The sequence below is a fragment of the Lissotriton helveticus genome, chromosome 6, assembly GCF_964261635.1.
Source record: "Lissotriton helveticus chromosome 6, aLisHel1.1, whole genome shotgun sequence".
Taxonomy (NCBI): domain Eukaryota; kingdom Metazoa; phylum Chordata; class Amphibia; order Caudata; family Salamandridae; genus Lissotriton; species Lissotriton helveticus.
Genome location: NC_136067.1, coordinates 2,074,199,623 through 2,074,206,274, shown reverse-complemented (window position 1 = coordinate 2,074,206,274; position 6,652 = coordinate 2,074,199,623). Strand labels below are relative to the sequence as shown.

At 46.0% G+C, this 6,652-nt stretch overlaps 1 pseudogene; it reads right to left on the bottom strand.

Moving 5' to 3' along the window:
- Positions 1-5,027: 5,027 nt before the first annotated feature.
- LOC144762043 (homocysteine-responsive endoplasmic reticulum-resident ubiquitin-like domain member 1 protein pseudogene) lies at positions 5,028-6,361 on the bottom strand (annotated as a pseudogene).
- Between the last annotated feature and the right edge of the window lie 291 nt (positions 6,362-6,652).

Here is a 6,652-nt window from a genome sequence, read left to right as displayed (position 1 = left end):
TACAGTGTAGTGGCATGTCATAGAGTGGAGTCGTATGTGGTAGAGTGGAATGGCATATCATTGAGTGAAGCGGTCTAACATAGAGTGGAGTGTCACAGAGTAGAATGGTTTGTTGTAGAGTGGAGTGCCATGTGTTAGATTGGATTGGCATGTCATAGAGCAGAGTGGAGTGGCATGTCATAGACTGTTGTGTCGTACAGTGTCTTAGAGTGGACGGGCGTGGAGTGGCATACAGTAATATAGTGAAATGTCATAGAGTGTAGTGACGTGTCCTAAAGTAGAGTGGTATAGAGTGCTGGAGAGTGGAGTGGAGTTCTGCAGAGTGGAGTGATGTGTCACAGAGTGGAGTGGTGTATCATAAAGTGGAGTGTTGTGCCGTGGAATAGAGTGGCATGCTGTATAGTGTTGTAGAGCAGAGTTTTGTAGAGTGCAGTGGCGTAGAGTGGAGTTGCGTGTCATAGAGTGGCATGCCATACAGTGTCATAGAGTCAAGCAGATTGGCATATTGTTGAAGGGCACAGACTGCAGAGTGTAGAGTGTAGAGTGTTGTAGTGTGGAGAGATGTGCAGTGGAATGGAGTACTGTGGAGAAGAGTGGAGAGTCATGTCAGAGTAAATTGATACTTGTATAGTGCACTACTCACCCGCAAGGGTCTCAAGGCGCTTGTACGAATACCGCTGTGGAACCCATCCTGGCTTTCCCTGTGAGGTGTCCACTCCTGGGCACCCCCAAGGTGGAGGCCAGGCATCTTTAGCGTTGTGGGGCCGTTGTGGAGATTAAGCAAGCTATTGCCCAGAGTTGCAGAGTGGGACACCATGATTGGAATAGGCACCAAGGCGAGAATTATCAGGTCCGTGGAATTTTTGAGCCCAAGACCCGCCGAGGCGGGGAATTGAACCCTGGTCCCGGGCTAGACCTCTGCATCAGGGTCTGCCGCTCTAACCATTGAGCCACACTTCTCCACTGGTGTGTTGTATAGTGTGTTACAGGAGAGTGGCGGAGATTGGAATGTTGTAGAGTGGAGTAATGGAGCAGAGTCAAGTAGAGTGGAGTAGTGTGCCATGGAGTACAATTGAGTAAAGTGGCGTGGAGTGGTGAAGAGGAAGTTGCGTACATGGAGTATAGTGTTGTACAGTGCCTTGGAGTAGCATAGAATGGAGTAGTGTGTTGGAGAGTGGAGGGATATATTGTGGAGTGGCATAGAGATGAGTGCTGTAGAGTGGATTGGCATAGTGTTGTGTAGAAGTGTTGTGACATATAGTGTTATGACATAGAATGTCATGGTGTACAGTGGCATAGCATACATTGCAGAGGCATGCAGAGGATTAACTTAGAATGGAGGGGTGGAGTGGAGTGGCATAGAATGGGGTGGCATGTTGTAGAGTAAATTAGAGTGTAGTGATATATCGTAGAGTAGAGTGGAATAGTGCGTCACAGAGGTCTTTGTGGCTGTAAGAGTGGAGGGGCATAAAATGGATTGCCGGAAAGTAGAGCAATGTCTCTTACAATGGAGTGGTGTTCCACAGAAAGGAGTGGCATTGAGTGTCAAATAGTGAAGTGGAGTATCATACAGTGCACTGGCATATTGTACAATGGAGCGGCATGTGATAAGGTAGAGTTGTGTGTCTTTAAAAGGAGTACAATGGAGTTGCATACTGCTGACTTGTGTAGAGTGGAGTACCGCACAGTGTGATGTTGTCAAGTGTCATGACGTAGAGTGTGGCTGGGGAGAGTGGACTGGCATAGGGTTGAGTAGTGAAGAGTGGACTGGCACACACTACATTGGTGCACAGTAGAGTGGTGTACAGCTGAGAGGTGTGCTGTACAGTGTAGTGGTGTGGAGTGGAGTTGCATGTCATAGAGTGGCATGCCATACAGTGTTGTATAGTGAAGTAGACTGGCATAGAGTTGAAGGGCACAGAGTGGAGTAGGGTGTTGCAGAGTGGAGAGACATGCAGTGGAATGGAGTGCTGTGGAGCAGAGTGGGGGGACATGTCATAGAGTGGTGTGTTGTTCAGTGTGTTACAGGGGAGTGGCATAGAGTGGAATATTGTAGAGTGGAGTAATGGAGCAGAGTGGAGTGGAGTAGTGTTATAGAGAGGACAATTAAGTATTGGAGTGGTGAAGAGGGAGTTGCATAACGTGGAGTATAGGGTTGCACAGTGTCTTAGAGTAGCATTGAGTGGAGTAAAGTGTTGTAGAATGAAGGGATGTACAGTGGAGTGGCATATAGTGGAGTGTTGTAGAGTGGAGTGTCATCGAGTGTTGTGTAGAAGAATGTTGTGACATAGAATGTCATGGTGTACAGTGTCATAGCGTACCATGCAGAGGCATGCAGAGGATTAGCTTAGAATGGAGGGGGTAGTGTGGAGTGGCATAGAATGGGGTGGCATGTTGTAGAGTAGATTAGACTGTAGTGGTGCATCATAGAGTGGAGTGGAATGGTGTGTCATAGAGGTCTTTGTGGCTGTAAGAGTGGAGGGGATTAAAGTGGATTGCCGTAAAGTGGAGCGATGTGTCATACAATGGAGTGGTGTTTCGCAGAATGGATTGGCGTTGAGTGTCAAAGAGTGGAATGAAATATCATACAGTGTAGCGGCATATTGTACAGTGGAGTGGCATGTGATAGGGTAGTGTGGTATGTCTTTAAAAGAAGTACAATTGAGATGCATACTGTTGACTTATGTAGAGTGGAGTACCTTACAGTGCGATTTTGTCAAGTGTCATGGCATAGGATTTCATGACATAGAGTGTGGTTGGGGAGAATGGACTGGCATAGAGTTGAGTAGTGCTGAGTGGACTGGCATACACTACATTGGCGTACAGTAGAGTGGTGTACAGTTGAGAGGTGTGCTGTACAGTGCAGTGCTGTGTCGTAGAGTGGTATTGAGTGGCATGTCATAGAGTGGAGTGGTGTGTCTTAGAGGGAAGTGGGGTGTGGTCCTGTGGAGTGGCATGTCATAGAGTGTTCTAGAGTGGAGTAAAGTGTTGTAGATTGGAGTGGTACAAAGTGGAGTGGCATGCTATATAGCATGGTAAAGTGAAGTTGCATAGAGTGTAATATAGTGGAGTGTCATACAACGGTGTAGAGTGTTGTGGAGTAAAGTGGAGTGCTGTAGTGCAGTGGAGTATAGTTTAGTACTGTGTCATGGAATAAAGTGGTGTGGAGTGGAGCAGAGTGTTGTACAGTGGCGTGGAGTGGCTTAGAGTAGAGTGGCATATCGTGGCGTCGTGGTGTGGAGTGAGGTGTTATGCAGTGGAGTGGCGTGTAGTGTCGTAGTGTGGTGTGGAGTGTCGTAGACTTGAGGGATGTGTCTTACAGTGGGGTGACATGTCAGAGTGTGGAAGGGAGAGTCGTAGAGTGGAGTGGCATGTTGTAGGACATCATACAGGGGAGTAGAGTGACATACGTTGGGGGGCATAGAGGGGAGTAGATTGTTGCGAGGCTTAGAGTGTAGTGGCGTGCTGTGCTTCAGAGTGGAGTGATGTTTGGTAGAGTGGCTTGTTGAACAATGTCTTAGAGTGGAGGGGTGTAGATTGGAAATCTTAATGGGCAACAAAAATGTCACCACCAAAGAAACATTCAAACTAAAAAGCTCCTTGGATTATTGAACAGACAAGGCAATGTTCAGCAACAAAAAAGATAAAATAAAATGTTCAATTATCATGATTTTGTACCTTTTGCTGATAAGTTACGAGCTTTGACTCAGAAAATCAAGTTGGGTAAATTTTAAAATGAACATTTCACAAATATCCAAGGGAAAGCTTCCTGAGACCCAACGCTTCGACTTTTGCATAACAGGAGCCTAACATGTTAACAGTCATGAATCAACAATTTTCCTTTCAGACGACTACACATAAATAGGAAGACTCCATCAACAAAGTTTTTAATTGACTGGAATGCAACATGTATGCAGCTCAAGCATATATGTAGGCTACAAATGTCTGCTAAAACATATATAGCAATTTGAACAATAAGGTACTGCACTTAGTGTAATGTGATTTTGTTTTAAAACATTCCAACATCAATACAATTGCACCAACAGAACAATTCCGCTTCTATAGTGTGCAATGTGTATATACATTTTACATACAGATCCGTATTTAACATGCGGAGTACATTTTCATTAAAACACGTAGATCTGGGGGGTTATATTACAATGTAAGGAGAATTACAGCAATCCACAAACCTCTGCAGGTACTGTCTGACCCTTCAACGTTCAGTTAACACCCACATACAGATTTCACGGCAAACACATCGGTGCACAGTACTTTCCAATGCCTACAGATGGACAATTAGGAAAAATCAAGATTTTAAAGTGGGAACCACAATACCAAAAAATGAAGACGGCTGCAGTTCCAATGTATGCTTCCAATAACCAATATACTCAGGTGTGGGCCCAACACTATTCCTTTAACACTGATCAGTCCTTTCAGCTCCACATACAGAGAGGTGCAACAGTGCAATGCTATACATTACATACACAATGTATTTACAAAATTGCAAGAGAAGTTCTATATTTAGTGTTGTAAATAGAAGCCTGGAGCCTGGTATCATTTAGGTTGTTTTATTCAAGATAGATATTTAGGTCAAGTTTTCAAGATGTTAATATAAAGAGACCCACCAGGAGTGACCTGCTTGTCACTCAGCCTGCCTGGTTCCAACTGCCAGTTGTCACCAGGCTAAGCCCCCAACACTCCATAATGTCAGCCAACGTTCCAGTGGTGACATCATGTGAGTGACACCTCATCACCAAAAATGTTGTAAATAGAAGCCTAGATCCTGGTATAATTTAGGTTGTTTTATTCAAGATAGATATTTAGGTCAAGTTTTCAAGATGTTAATATAAAGAGACCCACCAGGAGTGACCTGCTTGTCACTCAGCCTGCCTGGTTTCAACTGCCAGTTGTCACCAGGCTAAGCCCCCAACACTCCATGATGTCACCCAATGTTCCAGTGGTGACATCATGTGAGTGACAATGAAATCCCACAGGCAGAAAAGAGACAGGCTAAATACAACATTTAGTTCGTTAGCTTTCGTAAAACCTCAAAATGTTTTCCATTTGGCTAAGGACACTCATACTTCTCAGCGTTTAGAAGATGGTGTCTCTGGATCCAAGATGAGAACGAAGTGAAAGGATTAAGTGCTTCTTACTTGCTGCTTGTTAGGTGGAGGCCTGCCAATCACCTGCTGTCCAAGGAAGTAGTTAACCACATACGAGCATGAGTGACGAATGGCACACAAGGCAGGACAATGTCTACTGTGATTCACCTCGTTCCTTGTAGGCTAGTCTGTAGTCTATTTCACAATGCTCACAGAAGTGGCTAGTTGACTAAACCCGGAGGGCCCTCCGGTATCAGCGACGCAAAGAACGTTTTGAAAAATACCCAGGCTGTACTTACAACCCTGGGGGTGTGCAAGTCAGCAGTCGCTCTTTCATTAGGAGAGCCCTCTACCTCATTACCATCTTCTGCTGGTTGTTCCTGCTGTAAATTATTGTTCTGGTCTTGAGCAATTTGAGGAGGATTGTTGAAAACTGGACGAGCAGGCCTTTGCCTAAATGGAAATATCCAGGCAAGGTGCAGACACATGAGGATCATGGCTCCCATGACAATCCTGAACCTGCTCAAGCTGGAGTAGCAGTACAGAATACTGACGTACACTGAAAATATTGCAGCAGTATAAACCCAGTCTAAGCAGTCGCGGTTAACATCGTCCTAGTCGTCTGCCAAACCTCCCTGGGCATTCATTCGCAGGTTCTGATTGGCACCTGGAACAACCTGTGGCTGGACATTCGGATTGATGGGCTGGTTGCCCACAGGGAAGGGGTTGCGTAATGGATCTGGTGGGGCAGCAGCAGCAGGTACTACAGGTATCTCTTGGGCTCTTCGAGAAGGTGAAGCAACAGCAGCTGCCGCCAGGTTCTGCATGTAGTACTGCCTTGCATAAAACTGCTGGTACCAGAGAATGTGTTGTGGACTGTACGCAGTATATGGTGCATAACCTGCGGCTGTTCCAGGGATATTTTCCTCTGCGGCAGGCGAATTGCCAGGTGGAGCAGCCACGACTTGAGGAAGACCCCTTTGCCTCAGGCCATCATTTGTAGGCATCGCCCAAGGGTACGGTCCGGTTGTGGGATGACGTATTGACTGTTGCTGGACTTCTGAGGTCTTTAATGGCTGCACTGGTGAGGTGTTCTTCAAGTTGCAAACAAGATGTAGAGTATGCCTGGACTCGTGCTTTGGCAGCACTTAATCCAAGTGTAAATCATCACTTAAGAACTTCCCTGAATAAATCAATCTCTGACCCTGTTCCAGCGGCCCTCCAGGAAGCACCGCTCTTAAGTGTCCCTTCAGCTGTCGCACCGTCCAGTCCCACTCCGCCTAGGCTAGCTGGTCCTGCTGCTTCTGGCTGGGGCTGCGGATAAGCAGAGTAACTTGCGCTGCCGCCATGGCTGCAGAACACGGAGCACAACTCTTTAAGGGCGCGCTCTACGGGCAACCCATTTTCCTTAAGGGCACGCAGTGGTCCCTGGGTCACCTAAGTCTCATCATATTCTTGAAAGCATGCAGGCATGAGTCTGTGCCTTTTGCTAGTGCCGTCATAGAAAAGTAAAACATACAAATAGATATATACTTGTGTTTTATAGG